At 35.0% G+C, this 20,642-nt stretch overlaps 1 non-coding gene across 1 annotated transcript; it reads left to right on the forward strand.

The window, feature by feature from the left end:
• The first annotated feature begins 19,439 nt into the window (after window positions 1–19,439).
• Window positions 19,440–19,546, forward strand: LOC141676132 (small nucleolar RNA R71). The gene has a single exon (XR_012556738.1). It is a non-coding gene; the product is annotated as a small nucleolar RNA R71 (small nucleolar RNA).
• The last annotated feature ends 1,096 nt before the right edge of the window (window positions 19,547–20,642 follow it).

Consider the following 20,642-nt stretch of genomic DNA (forward strand, 5'->3'; position numbering starts at 1 on the left):
GTAAATGTGTCTCATGGAATTTTTTATTTTCAAGGACTCTTTGGTACACTTGCAACAGGAGAATTAAAAGGTTCAAAGTATTCCTCACTCCATCGCTGCTCCCCTGGCAGTTAGTGGTAAGTGTTTAATTAAGGAGTATTAACGATCATTTGTTTTGGCTTGGAAAAAAATAACTACATATTTTTGGTGTCATATGCTTTATGTGTTTATAGTGCAAGGGCCCAACACACATTCTTATATTCTATTCTGCTTACTGTACCAGCATCCAGAGGTGTAGCTTGCATTTTTGCTACAAGAAAGTGTGCCCTGGTTTACATTTCAGATTCATGTTTGGCTTGAAGGAAACAAGTATTTTCTTCAAATAAATATTTTCCTAATTTTCAACATGTACTTGACCAGGGTTCAACTTTTATGTCACTAACGACAACTAATATGTAAATGTACACTCTATGTCCCCTGCCGCCACCATAAAATATCTCAGAACCCAAAATTTGAAGCATGATGTAGTTGGACAGAATATCCGAATACTCGATTAAATTATGTAGGCCTTGGAACCATGATGTAAATTAAACAATTTAATATATGTAGCATAATGCTCACTGTTTAGCACCTTATCTTGCACATGATTTCAGACATGCTTGTCTCAAATTATTTTGATAGTTGAAACTGAAACACATCGAGCAACCCCTGGTGGTACTGGATGTGTGAAAACCATAGGAAACTATGTTGCAACAAGCTTACGTTATTTCTTGCTGGTTAATGCATTATGGTATTGTTGCCTTCTTCACTTCTTCATATATCTTTAGTTCTTCCTTCTTTTGTTAAATGACTTGACCTGATGGAATATAGTGGGTGTAGGATGATACTTCTAGGGTGGTTTCGACAGTACAACTCTTCTGCATACATCCTTTGGTTCAAGGTTGCCCTTAATACAGGGTCCATCTTTTGTATTTCTTGCTCTAGCACTTGTAATATTTAACTAACCCGATTTTGTGGGACTGAATGGAAATGTATGCTTTTTAACCTTACTTGTTTTTTTGTAATTTGAATATTTAGAAGCCAAATGTAAGTCTGTGATTGTTACTATATTGAGGACATGGTGTTGAGAAATCTGAATAGCTCAACATGTAAATGTATGCTTCTAAAATTAATTCTTATGTATCGGGACCATATCTTATCACTATTATCTACTTGGAAGTTACTTGATTTACAAATTTATATTACAAATTCTGTTTTAGTCATTAGATCATTTTGTTATAAAACTGATGTAAAGCAACTAAAAACACATCACCTGCTTAAACTAAAAACGATGTCAAAACTAACAAAACAAATCGAATTATAGGAAACAAAACGATGTCTAAAATAGTAAAACACATCATTTTATAAAAGAAAATCTGAAAAAAACTGATGTCTTACAACATAATGTACATCGGTTTACCTTAGCACAACTGATGTTAAAGTTAAAGTTTCACATTGCTTTTGAAACTAAAACTGATGTTAAAGTAGTAGTTTAACATCGGTTGAAGGAGGACACCGATGTCTATAAGTTAAAACTTCTTTCCTGTAATATGTTTGGAGTGCTATTTAACCTCAGATATACCATTTTTCACAATCTAATTGTAACCTGTTATTAAAAAAAGGGCTATAAACTGATGTCAAATATACAGTTATACATCAGTTTATAAAAAAACCGATGTCTGGGGTGATCTTTAACATCAGTTATAAACCGATGTCTAAGATCCCCTTTCTCTACACATGCGAAAACATCGGTTCTGAAATAAAAAGACATCGGTTTATAACCTATGTCTAAGGCCATTTTTCTAGTAGTGTCTAGTCAACAAAGTGGACTCTTTGGACACCAGGCTCAAGACCCTGGAAACCCTAATCACTCAAATCTACCTCCATCAAGATCAACAAACTCTTCTTCAAAAACTGGAGGCTGCACAAACCTCAACCTCTACTCAACTTGATGCTAACAAAAAGGGGGAGAAAGACTCTATCATTCCAGTTAATCAGGGAGAGTCAACCAATGAGGGGGAGAAACTGCTCAACATACAAGTTAGCAAGGTGATTGTTCCAGCAATTGCTTTCTCTAAGCCACCAGCTCTTGACAACATTGATCTGATCAAGATAGCAGCAGCTAAGTTGGAATCAAATTACAAATGGAAGAAGCTTGATGTAGCAGCAGCTGAGTTAGAATTGAATGAAAAATGGAAGAAGCTTGATGAAAACATCAAGATGAAATTTGGTCCAATTGAGAAGCAAGAGAAAGTCTTCTCTCATTTTTCTCAATTGAGACAAATTTCAGTAAATGAAATGAGGTTAGGGAACATGGAAAGAGGTCAAACCTCATCTATTAAATCTCCAAAGGCTAATGTGATTTTTAAACCCAAGAGAAATTATCCAAAGAATTCAATCAACAATCCATTGGACCTAAAGTATGAAACCCCTAAGTAGATGAAAAGAAGCTGTTTGGAAGGTCCATAGATTTCTTCAAAGATCCTAGAGACTCGGTGCTAAAGAAAACAATTGCTAAGATCTACATGAATGGAAAACTAATTTGTGTGGTGGCTGGACATCCACAGTTTGCAGAGGCTAAGAAAGAAGAAAAGGTGAAGCTCAAACAACAACAAAGCAAGCTTCTTTAGATGCCAAGAACCAACCAAGAAGCCTGCACCCACATGAGCTGTATTGCCTACTGTGACATCTGAAAATCTGATTGGAGGAAAGCAAGAAAAGCCAAAGCAGTCTAGGAAATTTAGATACAAGCTCCCATCCAAGAGGAAGCTGGATTTCAATGATGATAAGGAAGAATACATGCCTATCCCATCTACTACCTCGAGTCAACCAGCCATACCTACATTGAAGGAGGCTGAATTTATGGTTGATCTTAATATAACTTTCCATGGTGAACCTGTAGTTCCCAAGGATAAACCTATAGATTGGGACAACCTGCCTCTTCCTGATCTAAGCATTCCAATCCAAACCAAGCCAAGAAAGACAAAAAAAAGATCAATCAAGAAGGTCAAGCCTGTCAAAATTCAATCCAAATCACTGGCCACACCCAAACCAACTGTTAACAAGGGAGATCAACTCTTCATTTGTGACATTAAATAATTCTTAGACATCAATCTTTATCTGGAAGAAATAGATGAAGTTAGAGCCATTGATGTTTACAAACATCTTCCAAAAAGATTAGTCGTCAGGTACAAAGGTGGAAGAGAGATGACTTGGCCACTTCACAGAATTTTCAATGAAGGCTATTCTATTTTGGTGAAGATTTTTTCCTTAATAAAGAAGAATTTTGGATTCAACATTGTTGCCAATAAGATGGTACTGGACAAAATTGAGTAGATAATGAACAACAAAAGAAATTCAAATGCACTCCCAAGAGTATTAACAATTCCCATCACCGGAAACAGAGTGCATTTGAGGCCATAATGGATAATGTAGTTCAAAGATGAAAAATGCATCAGAAGATTCTTCAGATTGAAAGATCAGCTAAAGATTTCAAGTAATGAAACTCTCATGGAAATGCAAGCAAAGCTGGATCAGACAAATGAAGATGAATCGGAGTTCTACAGGCAACTCCAAAATTAAATTGAGGAAAAAAATGTGAAGCTGGGAAAGAAGTTCAGACAATCAAGGAAGTAATCCAAATATGCTCAGTCTAAAGGAGCACCTTGAAAATGGCCGGTGAGATTCTCTACAAACCTTCCTCTGTATATTTGTCAATATAATGCAGCACTTGTAAACTTTTGTCAACTACAATTCAGTCTGTATTCATAGTGTGTTTTGTTATCATCAAGTTTCTCTTAATTTATGGCTACTATTCCAGTAGACATAAATTGGGGGAGATTGTTAAGAATATGTTATGAACTTGATGATAAGTTAAATAAAACACTTAGTAGATATTATTTTATGTATTTGTACCTTTTAATGGATGATCACTTGCAACATCCGTTGAAAAAGTAGGTTATGTTATAATAAGATTAGTAGCACATTTCTGCATATTATAATGCCTTAGTGAACTAGATGTTGTAGAATATTTAAGGTCATGTTGACTACTAGATTGATATGCAAGATATGTTGGTTAATTGTAAATATTAGATGCCTTGTAATCTTATATAAATGAAGTAGAGTTAACTGCCATGAAGATAGTCTCAATGAATATTTCACTAAGCTTCAACGGATGATCAACTAAAGTCTGAACGGATGATCAACCAGACTTTTAGCGGATGATTCCACAAAGTTTCAACGGATGATCCCAAAAAGTTTCAACAGATGATCAATCCAAGTTTCAACGGATGAGCAAATTCAAAAGAGCAGTTGATAGTGACTTGACAGTCACATGCGTTGATTGTATGCAAATGGAATGTGGCAGCCTAATAATAGGTATTAGAGAACAAAGAAGCATTTCCATTTCCATGCTAAACTGAAGATATTCAAAGATACTGGAGTGATAAATGAAGAAGCATAAGATTAGACTAGAAATTTTTTTTTCTTATTTGTTTGTCTTTTTATCATATAACTTGGTGATATATAAACCAAGTGTAGCAAGTAGAACTTTATCCAAGTTAGTAAGCAATTACCAGAGAAATAGATAAGGCAAAATCTGTAAAGAATTTCTCTGTTCTTGTAGTTCAACTTCTAAGCTGCTGTGTACAACACTGTAACACAGAGTTATCTACTTAATATATATCTCTGGTGGAAAAGTTCAATCCACCAGAAAGTTTTTAAGTACTTGTATTTAATTACTTTATTCCACACAATTGCTAAATCAAACACAATTATATATTCATAGTAGAACTGTTCTTAACATTGAAAAAGAAGCCAGAATTACATTCAACCCCCTTGTAATTCTTTGTTATATAGTTTGGGAATAACAGAATCCTTAAGGTCTTCACACTGATTCTGATAACTGCTTCGAATGACTCCAACCTTATTCCTACGATGCCTGAACATATTAATGAACTTCATACGGATCACTGTTGACGTCTTCTTCACTGTAGGTACCAAAACATTTGTGTATATGCCCAATAAACAATTTGTATTGATTCTAGTGGAATATAGATTATTTCAAAGTCCTTGTTCTATATTGAGTTATCCAAACCAGTATTGTTGAGTTATAAATACAGCTTTAATCTTGCTCAATAATCTCCCTATATTTGACTGTTACACCTGACGGTCAAATAATAATGGAGAAGCAACAGTTTGGAGGATAACTCAACTATCCATAACCAAAAATGTAACGCCCTCCGAACCCGGGGTATAAGTCTGGGGGTTACGAGCTAATCACCAAACCTGTACAAGCTTATTAATAAATAATAAAGAAATAAAACTAAACCCCTTAATAACTACCTGGACCTTTTTAGGTTGAAGTATGAAAACAAGAACCACATACTACTTTTATTACAAACTAACATTTAAAATCTCACAAACTTTCTTTATTACAAACCATTGTCTAATTCATTTTAAACTAAGTTCATCTTTTATTCAAACACACATACTATCTATCAACACTCCACCTGCTCGGGCAACTCAAAGCTTTCTTCTTGGATTGGGATCAACACCTTGGGTATAAGAGGATCCCGAGGCTTGACCCGCTTCTTTACCACTCGTGTCCTGACGGGTTTCATATTCCTTCTTAACTGAAAACAATAAGGTGAATAACAACAAAAAGGGGTGAGCCAAAATTGCTCAACAAGTCTACAAAATATACACAATGTTAAAGTAATATAACTGAATCCGTATCCCAGGTATATCTGCAAAAGAAGGCCATTGCTGGCGAATACAAACGAACTACACTGGACTCAAGTTCGCACCTATACCCTGCTGATCAGCCAGGATACATTGCAGATCTATATCTCACTATATAGATCCCGTCGGGAACCCAGGCACTACAGCCCATCTCAAGGATCCGGATTATGTCCCGGTCCTTAGGATTAAGTAGACTTAATCCCAAAAGTAGTATTATCCAGTCCCTGGAATAGCAACCGGAACAAATCGGTATGCTTTGATATATTCTAATCACCAGAATATATCAATAATTGTGAGTAACAATTGGAATATGAATAATAAATTCAAATGAAAAGAATAATTCAAGAAGTGAAATGAAATAAGAACAAGAGAATTAAAAGAGTGCAATTGTAATAATAATCTGAAGAGAATATCACTATTCTGAAAAATAGAATAGAGGAGAAACTTGCCTTCTGTGTGACTTACTGCAATTAAATCACTTCCGTCTATCCCCTACTTGACCTGCCTTGCTGGCTTAGTTTCTGTTAGCAAAATAGACTGGTTAATTCATTTTGTACTTCAGTTGCACCTTAAAGCGACTTCATTTTGTTCCTTGTATCTACCCATACGCTTATATCCAACTCGAATATTACATATAAGCAAGTAAGACTCGATTAACCACATAATACACATAAGCACATAATTGTTTTTATATTTAAAATAATTTTTAGAATCGAAATCGACTCGCTGATTGCTCCGTTGATCACCCTCTACTTCATTTCCCATTTTTCCGGAATTTTCCGAACTCGTCTCGGCACGCATTTCGACTGATAATCAAACAATCAATAAGGTCAACTAATTTCGAGAAGAAATTAGGTCTTCATATTATTTTTAGTGAAAAGAATTCATTTTTCTGAGTCAACAGGCTTTCGTTTCGCTCAAATCGGACTAACGGTTGAATTATTATCAATTAAACACTAATAATTCAATTTATTATTTAATAAAATAATTATTGCTAATTTTAAATCCAAAATAATTTTTAAATAATTATTTAAGAAAAATCAAAGTCAAAAATAATTTTTTTTTATAATTTTATTTTTTTGGAGTTAAAATGAAGAAGTTATGATTTATTGAAAATTATGTGAGTAATTATCGAAATAATTAATCACTTTTTAAATATTTAATAAATAAATAACTAATAAATAATTAATAGATAATTATTTACTAATTTAAAATAATTAATCCCTAATTATTAGGATTAATCACAATTTATTACAAATATTTACAACTCATCATTATTTATTTGATTAGATCGATTATTTATAAATAAATAATCGATATCAGTAACTGGTACGTTAATTATTAAACAATTGAGTCATTATTCGAATCATAATCCAACTCAACAATCAATTACTCGTATAAATACGAGCTACGCACTATTCTCGTATACTACCGAACAAATATATTATTATTGGAATTTAAACGATTCATTACTCAATTAATTATCGGTATTTAATTATACGATACGAACAATTACTGCAATATTATTCGAATAACTAACGCTCGAATAATAATTCTCATTATCGAATCACTACTCATCTAGATACGAGTTACTCATAATATTTACTAATTATCGGATCATTAATCATATTATTTAATCCTTATTTATTAATTAATTACCTAATTATTAATTAATTACCTAATTATTAATTAATTAGATAACTAATAAATAATTAGATAAATAATTAAATAATTGATTAAATAATTAAATTCAAATTAATAATTTAATAAAATAATTCAGAAATTAATAATACTATTTTTCAGAATTTAAAACTAATTTTTATTTAATTTTTAGAATTACTAAAACTAATTTCTGATTTTTAGGAAAATAAAATAAATATATAAAAACCAGAAACACAAAACAGGGTTTCAGGTTAGGGTTTTTGGATCAATCCCGGGTCGAAACTGGGTTGGAAATCGGGTCGAACCCGGGTCTTCAAGAACAGCGGCTACCCGGAAAAACCCGACGCCGGCGGGCTGGTTTTCCGGCGATTCGAATCGACAACGAACCACGCGATGCTAGGCTGCTCTCTCTTCATTTTTGTTCGATAATCAAGCCTACAGCCTTCCCTTGTCCTTCTCCTTCTTCGTTCGTCGGCAACACCACCAGAAAACGAAGAACAGCCGCCGCTAGCGGAGGTTTTCCGGCGACACCAACAACCAAACCAAACTCGACGAAACATACATGTATCGACAGGGAATTTAACGATCTACACGTTCGTAATCATCAAAACATCAAACAACAACCAGAACTTCAAACCCGAATTCAAGAATTAAACCCGAAAATATGAAATTAAAATCACGTAATCAAATACTAAAAATACTTGCATAATCAGAAACTACAATTCTTGGGCTTCAAAACGAATACTTACATGAACGATTTGGACTCCGGAATCACGATCAATAGTAGCTTTGATTCTCTGCCTGTTCTTCACCCACACAAACCCTAATCCCCTTTTCTTTTTCTATTTTCTGATTATTTTCTGATTTTTTTATAATTAATTAATAGTTAATTACTGAAAAATCAGCTATTTATACTGTGTAAAATAATACCCCTAAATAAAATTAAGGGGCTAATTACACTCCTAATAAAAATATTTTGCCCCAATTTTTATAATTTTTGGGTATTAATATTGAATTTTTAAATATCCAATAAATACAAAATAAATGCTAAAAATTCCCAAAAATTGTGAATATTATAAAAATGCAAAGAAAAATGATATATGATAATTTCATGATCATATAAAAATAAAAATGTGATTTTTGTGGGGTTTTTGGTACCCGAAGGGGCCCGGAAAAGTCATTTTTCGCGAAAAAGGTAAATTTGTAAAACGTCTAGGGGTTCAGAATAACGATATGGTATAGGGCATTTTTGACAAAATAGGGCCAATGATTTTGTTTGAAATACGGGCTTTTAAAACATGGTTTTGAGCTGTACGGATTTTGATAAAAGATATCTAACTTACAATAAAACACTCAATAAATATCCAAAACACGTTTGGATCAAAACAGATATCACGTAACACATAGCAGTTAGGGTTTAATGACTCAACACATTTAATCACATATAAATGACATATTAATACATATATTTTATTATAAATATGATATAATACAACATAAATTTCCCGGTCGTTACATTCTCCCCCCTTAATAGGATTCTGTCCTCAGAATCTTCTACGAAAACAAATGAGGGTATTTCTCTAACATTTCACTTTCAACCAGGTTGATTCTTCAACCACTGGGTTTCTCCACAACACTCGCACTAAATATACAGACTTATTTCTCAACACTTTCTCTCGCCGATCTAAAATTTTTACCGGCTGCTCTACAAAAGACAAATCTGGTTGGATATCTATCGGTTCATACTCTATTACATGCCTAGAATCAGGATTATATCGCTTAAGCATTGACACGTGAAATACATTGTGAATATGTTGCATATGAGGCGGTAAAGCTAATTCGTATGCAAGCTTCCCTACTTTCTTCAAAATTTCAAATGGTCCGACGTATCGTGGTTTCAATTTACCCTTATTGCCAAATCTAGTCAATCCTTTCCATGGCGATATTTTGAGCAATACGTGTTCTCCTTCCTGATAGTCCATATCCTTCCTTGCTTGGTCTACATATTTGGGTTGCCTGTTTTACGCTGCATCGAGTCGTTTCTGAATAAGTTCAATCTTTTCTTTCGTCTGCTGAATTAATTCTGGACCCAAAATTTTACATTCTCCAACTTCATCCCAGTGCACTGGTGATCTGCATTTTCTCCCATATAGTGCTTCATACGGTGGCATTCCAATACTGGCGTGATAGCTGTTATTATAAGAAAATTCCACTAGGGGTAGATGCTCATCCCAACTGCCTTCAAAATCGATCCCACAAACTCGTAGCATGTCTTCAATCGTTCGGATAGTTCTTTCACTTTGCCCGTCGGTTTGCGGATGATAAGCGGTACTCATGTTTAATTTAGTTCCAAAGCATTCTTGAAATTGTCTCCAAAATCTTGAGTTGAAACGAGGATCTCGATCCGATACAATAGATATTAGAACTCCATGTCGCATCACAATTTCTTTGAGATACATGTTCACTAATTTGTCGAGCGAAAATCTTTCATTAATTGGTAGAAAATGTGCCGACTTCGTGAGTCTGTCAATGATTACCCATATCGCATCATGATTTGCCCTAGTCCTCGGTAGTCCTACCATAAAATCCATCGCTAGATGTTCCCATTTCCATTCTGGAATGTCTAACGGTTGCAATAACCCGCTCGGACGTTGATGTTCCGCTTTAACTCACTGGCATGTGTAGCATTTACTCACCCATTCTGCTATTTCCTTCTTCATATTCGGCCACCAAAAGTTTTCCTTCAGATCGTGATACATTTTTGTGCTTCCTGGATGAATGGAATACTTCGAATTGTGCGCATCCCGCATTATTTCTTCTTTTAATTCTGCCACGTTAGGGATCCAGATTCTCGATGCAAAGCGTAAAATTCCTTCATTATCATTCTGAGTTGTGATCTCTTCTCCCGTTAAGTCGTCATCTTGACTCATCACTTCATCTTGACAACGGCGAATCTTTCTAGTAACTCCGGTTGGAAAGTCATAGCGTAGATAGATTCTGCAGATTTATTAGGAATGCGAATCTCAATTTCTAATTTGTCGAATTCCTTGGCTAATTCTTCACATGATGTCAACCAATTCAATCTTTCTTTCCTGCTCAACGCATCCGCTACAACATTTGCTTTTCCTGGATGATAACTGATTGTGATATCATAATCTTTAATCAATTCCAGCCATTGACGTTGTCACATGTTCAGTTCCTTTTGCGTAAAGATATACTTCAGACTTTTATGATCCATGTAGATTTCGTATTTTTCACCGTAGAGATAATGTCTCCAAAGCTTCAATGCAAATACGATTGCTGCCAATTCCAGATCATGCGTAGGATATTTCTGCTTATGAGGTTTAAGTTGTCTCGAAGCATATGTAATGACGTTACCGTGTTGCATCAATACACATCCTAGCCCGCGATACGAAGCGTCACTGTAAATGACGAAATTTCGTTGCTCGTCTGGCAATACCAATACTGGTGCGGTCACCAACCGATTCTTCAACTCTTGAAAACTTTCTTCACATTTATCATTCCATTCAAACTTTTCACTTTTTCGAGTTAACTTAGTCAGCGGCGTTGCTATTTTCGCAAAATCTTTGACAAATCTTCGATAATACCCTGCCAATCCCAAGAAACTTCGAACTTCTGTGGGCGTCTTTGGTCTTTCCCAATTCAACACAGCTTCAATCTTTGCTGGATCAACTTGGATGCCTTCTCTACTGATGATATGCCCTAGAAATTGTACTTCCCTTAACCAGAATTCACATTTCGAGAATTTTGCATATAGTTGCTCTTTCCTCAGAATTTCTAAAGCTATTCTTAAGTGTTCCACATGCTCTTCTTCCGTCTTGGAATAAATCAAGATGTCATCAATGAATACAATCACGAATTTGTCCAAATATTTCTTGAATACCCTGTTCATTAAATCCATGAATGCTGCTGGCACGTTTGTCAAACCGAATGCCATTACAAGGAACTCGTAATGTCCATATCTCGTACGAAACGCAGTCTTGGGAATATCTTCAGCTTTAATCTTCAATTGATGATAACCTGAGCGTAAATCTATCTTCGAAAACCATGCAGCTCCTTTTAGCTGGTCGAACAAATCATCGATTCTCGGTAAAGGATACTTGTTCTTGATAGTGAGCTTATTCAATTCCCTATAGTCGATACACAATCGGATGCTGCCATCCTTCTTCTTCACAAATAACACTGCTGCACCCCATGGGGATACACTAGGTCGTATAATGCCTCGGTCTAGAAGATCTTGCAGTTGCGTTGATAATTCCTTCATTTTGACTGGAGCCATTGGATACGGAGCTTTCGAAACTGGTTCTGTACCTGGTGCTAGATCAATCGTGAACTCGATTTCTCGATCTGGCGATAACCCTGAAACTCATCTGGAAAGACGTCCGAAAATTCACATACAAATGGAATATCTTCTATTCTAGGATTTCCTTTTTCAGTATCTAACACGTAAGCTATGTACGCCTCACATCTTTGTCGAAACAATCGTTTGGTCTGCACTACAGTGAGAAATTTATTCTGCTGCTTTTCACCCTTGAATATTACCGTTGCATTTTCTGCAGTTCGCAATTCAATTTTCTTATTCGCGCAATCTATCTGAGCTTTATGACATGCTAACCAATCCATTCCCAAAATGATATCGATTTTTCCTAGCTTAAAAGGAATTAAATCTACAGAAAAATAATGTCAGGCTACTTCTACATCACACGCAGGACATACTCGATCTACCGGAACTTGGTCGTCATTCGCTAATTTTATAATTAACGTCTCGCCCAACCATTCAATTTTGCAATGTAATTTATCAAGAAATTCTTCAGAAATAAATGAACAAGTAGCTCCAGAATCAATTAATACTTTTGAATCTACGGAGTTCACCAAAAGCGTACCTGCAATTACACTTGGATTCTGCACTACCTTTTTCATTGTCATGTTAAAAGTCCTTGCTCTGGGTTGATTTGGCGGTGGTGGCGGAGGTAATGCCAATACTTTCGGAATACTGGCTGCCATTGCTGGTCCTTTACAATTCCTAGCGATATTCCTTTTCTTTCCGCATTGATAACAAGTGATTTCTGCTGTTTTTCCTATCGGACATTCGTTAGAGTAGTGCCATTTCTGCTTGCATTTGAAACATGTCACATCTGCTTTAATACATACGCCGGTATGCTTGCGTCCACAAGTTTTGTAATACGGCACTGGAACCTTAACAATTCCCTGCAGGTTGGAGACTTGGAAACGATTACCTGCTTTTTGTGTATCCTGTCCTATCCTTTTGAAATTTAGATTTGCCCGGGCTTGAAATCTCGGCTTCCTGCTGGAACGGTCTTGGAAACTTCCCTGTCCTCTGTCTGGTTGAGATCTTTCACTTTCCCCTTCGATGATCAAAGCTTTCTGGACTACAGCAGTATATGTTATTAATTCAAAAACTGCAACTTGTCCGCGTATCCATGGTCGTAATCCCTCTTGAAATCTCTGCACTCATTTCTCTTCAGTGTCCACCTGTTCCGGAACAAACCTAGCCAATTCATTGAATTTGGCTTCATATTCTGTTACAGGCATACTTCCCTGCTTCAGCTCTAAAAACTTTATCTGCATCTGATTCCTTACATAGCGAGGAAAATGCTTCTCTAAAAATAACTCTTTAAACCTATCCCAAGCAATAGCATCTTCACCCTCTAAAGCCTTTTTAGATTCCCACCAATAATTTGTCTCTCCTTTCAATAAGTAACTAGCAAAATCAGTCTTCTGGTCCTCACCTACCTTCACTAGTACAAAAGATTTCTCTATTTCCTTTAACCAGGTGGTAGCTTTAATAGGATCAGTAGAGCCATCAAATTCTGGAGGTTTAACTGACTGAAACTGCTTAAAAGTAACAACAGGTTGAGGCTCAGGACGAGGTGGTTGTTGTAACATTTGTTGTTGTATCTATTGGTGCTGATGCTGCATCTGCTGCTGCATCATTACCATCTGTTGTTGCATCAGATGGAACATTTGGTTCATGGTTTCATTACTCTGGCTTTCGGAATTGTTGTTAGAGGTCTCAACCCTAGTCTTTCTCTTTGGTGCCATCTTCTTCTGATAATAAAACAAGTGATATTTATTTAACAGTTTAATAAACAATTGACAGTATGTAAGAAAATAATTGATCCGGTATTAATAACATGATTTATATAAAGAAAACAGTTGCTGTATATAAAATCTGGAAATGTAAGCAGTTAAATAAAATGGTTGTCCTTTTCATTTATTTTTTTTTTCAACTGGAATTATAGTATGGAAGACTGTAAAACAATAAAGTGAAAGTAAATGCTGTAAAACTGTAAAGACTGAAATTTAAATAAAAGAAATTTGAAAAGTTCAGTTTATATATATATGACACCAGCCTCAGGTGTAAATGCTTGATACAAAAAGTCTCACTCCGCTGGAAGTCATCGGGGCTACAAGTCATACTACTACTACAGGTCAAAATCCTACTACAGGTTAAACTACTAGTACATACATACACACTACTCACTAGGTTATACTATGCTACCTCTATATACATCTATACTCTGAAGTCACTGTCTCAACTGTCCCTGACTCAGAACCCTGGTGGCACGTGACTCAACTCCTCCTGCAATGCCTCTAACACTGCCTCGGTAAGTCCCAATGCTTTACGATATGCTGTCTCTACACTAATATCCTGTTGTGTCAGATCCATAAGCTGCTGAGAACCAACTCGGTGAATCTGACGTAACCTCTCCCTCAGTATGTAATCTGATCGTAATGCTCGGACGGGACCATCTGCCCGCGTCTCAAATAATCCAAGGATCTCTCTGCACTGGTTCTGCCATCGAACCCTCTCCTCTCTCTCCGCCTGAAAACGCTGATAAGTAACTGTATGAAGCTCACGAAGATCCGTGCTAGAACCTCGAGAAGGTAACGTCCCATCGACTACTATCTCATCCATTAACTCCTGCTGTGGAAACTGATATACCCCAGGAACAGGGGCATAAATAGCTAAAGGGGCAGGAAATAAGACTGGCTGCTCCATAGGTGCATACACTGGTGGCGCTGCCTCTGGCTCCATCTGTGGAATATCTGGAATCTCAGGCTGCGGTACTGGAATCTGCGGCTCTAAGTCCTCCCACTATGGAAGATCAATCATATCAGGAACATCAAACATCGGAAACTCCAAAGTGGAAAGTCAGGCATCTCTGGCTCAAAATAAGGGAAATAATCAACAAAGTCTGGTACCTCTAGTGGAGGTGGTATCTCTGGTGCTGGTCCAGGTGGCAATGGTGGAGGTGGTGGCAATGGAGGAAAAATCTGTACTGATGCTGGGGCTAGTACTGGGTCTGACTCAGTCTGCTCTGACGAAGAAGCCATCTAATAATATACCAAAGAAAAGAAAAGGTCACTAAACAATTCTAAGATTTATACTTCCCTATTCTAATCTGACCTAAATCCCAACACTATTCTTCCTAATCTGACTATCCCTATCTTATGTGATATCTCTATCCTATCTTAGTCCTAATGTTCTTATTTTCAGGGACCAAACCTACAACTCTGATGCCAAACTGTAACACCCTCCAAACCCGGGGTTTAAGTCTGGGGGTTACGAGCTAATCACCAAACCTGTACAAGCTTATTAATAAATAATAAAGAAATAAAACTAAACCCCTTAATAACTACCAGGACCTTTTTAGATTGAAGTATGAAAACAAGAACCACTAACTACTTTTATTATAAACCAACATTTAAAATCTCACAAACTTTCTTTATTACAAACCATTGTCTAATTCATTTTAAACTAAGTTCATCTTTTATTCAAACACACATACTATCTATCAACACTCCACCTGCTCGGGCAACTCAAAGCTTTCTTCCTGGATTGGGATCAACACCTTGGGTATAAGAGGATCCCGAGGCTTGACCCGCTTCTTTACCACTCGTGTCCTGACGGGTTTCATATTTCTTCTTAACTGAAAATAATAAGGTGAATAATAACAAAAAGGGGTGAGCCAAAATTGCTTAACAAGTCTAAAAATATACACAATGTTAAAGCAATATAACTGAATCTGTATCCCAGGTATATCTGCAAAGATATAAACTCATAAGAATCAAAAGAAGGCCATTGCTGGCGAATACAAACGAACTACACTGGACTCAAGTTTGCAGCTATACCTGTTGATCAGCCAGGATACAGTGCATATCTATATCTCACTGTATAGATCCCGTCGGGCACCCAGGCACTACGGCCCATCTCAAGGATCCGCATTATGTCCCGATCCTTAGGATTAAGTAGACTTAATCCCAAAAGTAGTATTATCCAGTCCCTGGAATAACAACCGGAACAAATCGGTATGCTTTGATATATTCTAATCACCAGAATATATCAATAATTGTGAGTAACAATTGGAATATGAATAATAAATTCAAATGAAAAGAATAATTCAAGAAGTGAAATGAAATATGAACAAGAGAATTAAAAGAGTGCAATTGTAATAATAATCTGAAGAGAATATCACTATTCTGAAAAATAGAATAGAGGAGAAACTTGCCTTCTGTGCGACTTACTGCAATTAAATCACTTCCGTCTATCCCCTACTTGACCTGCCTTACTGGCTTAGTTTCTGTTAGCAAAATAGACTGGTTAATTCATTTTGTACTTCAGTTGCACCTTAAATCGACTTCATTTTGTTCCTATTATCTACCCATACGTTTATATCCAACTCGAATATTACATATAAGCAAGTAAGACTCGATTAACCACATAATACACATAAGCACATAATCGTTTTTATAGTTAAAATAAATTTTAGAATCGAAATCGACTCGCTGATTGCTCCGTTGATCACCTTCTACTTCATTTCCCATTTTTCTGGAATTTTCCGAACTCGTCTCGGCACGCATTTCGACTGATAATCAAGCAATCAATAAGGTCAACTAATTTCGAGAAGAAATTAGGTCTTCATATTATTTTTAGTGAAAATAATTCATTTTTCTGAGTTAACAGGCTTTCGTTTCGCTCAAATCGGACTAACGGTTGAATTATTATCAATTAAACACTGATAATTCAATTTATTATTTAATATAAATAATTATTGCTAATTTTTAAATCCAAAATAATTTTTAAATAATTATTTAAGAAAAATCAAAGTCAAAAATAATTTTTTTTATAATTTTTTTTTGGAGTTAAAATGAAGAAGTTATGATTTATTGAAAATTATGTGACTAATTATCGAAATAATTAATCATTTTTTAAATATTTAATAAATAAATATCTAATAAATTATTAATAGATAATTATTTACTAATTTAAAATAATTAATCCTTAATTATTAGGATTAATCACAATTTATTACAAATATTTACAACTCATCATTATTTATTTGATTAGATCGATTATTTATAAATAAATAATCGATATCATTAACTGGTACGTTAATTATTAAATAATTGAGTCATTATTCGAATCATAATCCAGCTCAACAATCAATTACTCGTATAAATACGAGCTACGCACTATTCTCGAATACTACCGAACTAATATATTATTATTGCAATTTAAACGATTCGTTAATCAATTAATTATCGGTATTTAATTATACGATACGAACAATTACTGCAATATTATTCGAATAACTACCGCTCGAATAATAATTCTCATTATCGAATCAATACTCGTATAGATACGAGTTACTCATAATATTTACTAATTATCGGATCATTAATCGTATTATTTAATCCTTATTTATTAATTAATTACCTAATTATTAATTAATTAGATAACTAATAAATAATTAGATAAATAATTAAATAATTCATTAAATAATTAAATTCAAATTTATAATTTAATAAAATAATTCAGAAATTAATAATACTATTTTTCAGAATTCAAAACTAATTTTTATTTAATTTTTAGAATTATTAAAACTAATTCCTGATTTTTAGGAAAATAAAATAAATATATAAAAACCAGAAACACAAAGCTGGGTTTCAGGGTTAGGGTTTTTGGATCAATCCCGGGTTGAAACCGGGTTGGAAACCGGGTCGAACCCGGGTGTTCTAGAACATCGGCTACCCGGGAAAACCCGACGCCGGCGGGCTGGTTTTCCGGCAATTTGAATCGACAACGAACCACGCGATGCTAGGCCGCTCTCTCTTCGTTTTTGTTCGATAATCAAGCCTACAACCTTCCCTTGTCCTTCTCCTTCTTCGTTCGTCGGCAACACCACCAGAAAACGAAGAACAGCCGCCGCTAGCGGCGGTTTTCCGGCGACACCAACAGCCAAACCAAACTCGACGAAACATACATGTATCGACAGGGAATTTAAGGATCTACAGGTTCGTAATCATCAAAACATCAAACAACAACCAGAACTTCAAACCCGAATTCAAGAATTAAACCCGAAAATATGAAATTAAAATCACGTAATCAAATACTAAAAATACTTGCATAATCAGAAACTACAATTCTTGGGCTTCAAAACGAATACTTACATGAACGATTTGGACTCTGGAATCACGATCAATAGTAGCTTTGATTCTCTGCCTGTTCTTCACCCACACAAACCCTAATCCCCTTTTCTTTTTCTATTTTCTGATTATTTTCTGATTTTTTTATAATTAATTAATAGTTAATTACTGAAAAATCAGCTATTTATACTATGTAAAATAATACCCCTAAATAAAATTAAGGGGCTAATTACACTCCTAATAAAAATATTTGGCCCCAATTTTTTTAATTTTTGGGTATTAATATTGAATTTTTAAATATCCAATAAATACAAAATAAATGCTAAAAATTCCCAAAAATTGTGAATATTACAAAAATGCAAAGAAAAATGATATATAATAATTTCATGATCATATAAAAATAAAAATATGATTTTTGTGGGGTTTTTGGTACCCGAAGGGGCCCGGAAAAGTCGTTTTTCGCGAAAAAGGTAAATTTATAAAACGTCTAGGGGTTCTAAATAACGATATGGTATAGGGCATTTTTGACAAAATAGGGCCAATGATTTTGTTTGAAATACGGGCTTTTAAAACATGGTTTTGAGTTGTACGGGTTTTGATATAAGATATCTAACTTACAATAAAACACTCAATAAATATCCAAAACACGTTTGGATCAAAACAGATATCACGTAACACATAGCAGTTAGGGTTTAATGACTCAACACATTTAATCACATATAAATGACATATTAATACACATATTTTATTATAAATATGATATAATACAACGTAAATTTCCCGGTCGTTACAAAAAATCTTCAATCAGCTTTCAACTTTAAATCCTGGACTTAAAAATAATACTATCTTATATCTACCACATCTTCTATACACATTTATCTTCAGCAGAGAACAAATTCTTCTGTCCCTTATGTAAAGTTGCAGATAGATACGTCTTTCAAATATTGTCTTCAATAATCTTCAGATCTTCCCATAAAGCACATAGAAAAATATTCTGGAACTCAGAAAATCGAAACCCAATAATCTCTCCCCCTTAGATGAAGAATCCCCTCATTAGTATAATAAAGTTGGAAACTCCCCTTCTTAGTTTCAGAAAAACTATTGAATCTTGATAATCTTTAAAATATTTTATATAATCTCTCCTCTTGGTTGAGTAATCCTTCAAAGTGTATCAGAGTGGAATCTTAGGATTAAACAACCAAGTGAGGAGATTATATATTTGTTAACCATTTCCTCACAATGCAAATGTATGGTTTATGTTTAGTGATCTCACATTGTGTTTCACTCCACTCTACACTCAAGTGTTTGTCACTCAGTCTCAGAGTGTGTCACTCACTCAAAGCTCCAAACATCCAAGTGTACCGCGAGAAAATCCTTTTCATAGAAAAGTTTCCTTCCACCTTCAAGGATGGAAACTTTTAGTCAAGAGATTCAGAAATGTTCCTTCTGAGAGGGGAAATTAGGATTCTTTTAAGTGGCAGAATGCCTGATATCCCTCAACTTCCAAACCATTATAGAAGCAATTGATTAATATCCAATCAGGCATTCCATGATGAGGACACTTTCTAAGCATCTCCTTGTAGCGCTCCCAAACTTCACATAAAGATTCTCCCGACTGCTATGCAAATTGAGTAAGAGCATTCCTGATTGCAGCTATTTTTGCCATAGGGAATAATTTAGTAAGAAATTTCTGAGCGAGATCTTCCCATGTCGCAATAGAACCTGGTGGTAGAGAGTGCAACCAGCTCTTAGCTTTATCCCTCAGAGAAAATGAGAAAAGTCTCAGTTTCACAGCCTCTTCCGAAATACCGTTGAACTTGAAGGTGTCGCAGATCTCGATAAAATCCCTAATATGCATATTGGGATCTTCCGTTGGAGAACCCCCAAACTGGAGTGAATTCTGTACCATTTGAATCGTGTCGGGCTTGATTTCAAAGGTATTAGCCGTAATGGCTGGTCTGACAATGCTAGATTGAATGTCATTGATTTTCGATTGAGAATAATCCTCCAATGCTTTCGTTTCTGCAGCTAGTTCTCCCATTGCAATGATCACTTCATTTCTACTTCTTCTAGTTTGTCCTTACGAGATTGAGAACGTGTTCGCATACACGCTCGAGAGAATACCTGAAACATACAAACAAAGTAAACTTTGTAAGAGAATAATCTGAGTCAGTGAACTTTAACGACCACTGATGACAAACACATAAATTATATTTAACACTGATCCCCGGCAGCGGCGCCAAAAACTTGTTCGCACAAAAACACGCAAGCGTACGCGGTCACAAGTAGTATAAGATTAAGTTAAGTTCGTTCCCATAGAGATTGGTTTAATTCAGAATGTGCACTTATGCAACAATGTATGATTATTATTCACTACTAAGACAAGTATCAAATTGTGTTTGGTTATTTAAAATTAATTATGATAGAATAAATTAACTAAGAGATTAAAATCAAGGTACTTATATTAAATAAAACAAGGGATTCTAACTTCATTAAATACTTCGTTCAGAGTTTATGCCTTTAATCAGAGTATGTGACGGTTATGATAACTAATCAGACAACACGAAATTAGTACACGTTATCTTTCAATATTCGTGTACCCAACTACTCAGCATCCATAAATTAGATAGAAGCTGGGTAGATACCAATTATGTTTAGACCCTATATATCTATAAGATTTGAAAACATAACGGTTTAAGAACAAGTTATCTACTAAGATCACATAGGGTAGCGTAAGATGGTTAAAA

This window comes from Apium graveolens, chromosome 7 (assembly GCF_009905375.1).
Source record: "Apium graveolens cultivar Ventura chromosome 7, ASM990537v1, whole genome shotgun sequence".
In the NCBI taxonomy this organism is placed as follows: Eukaryota; Viridiplantae; Streptophyta; class Magnoliopsida; order Apiales; family Apiaceae; genus Apium; species Apium graveolens.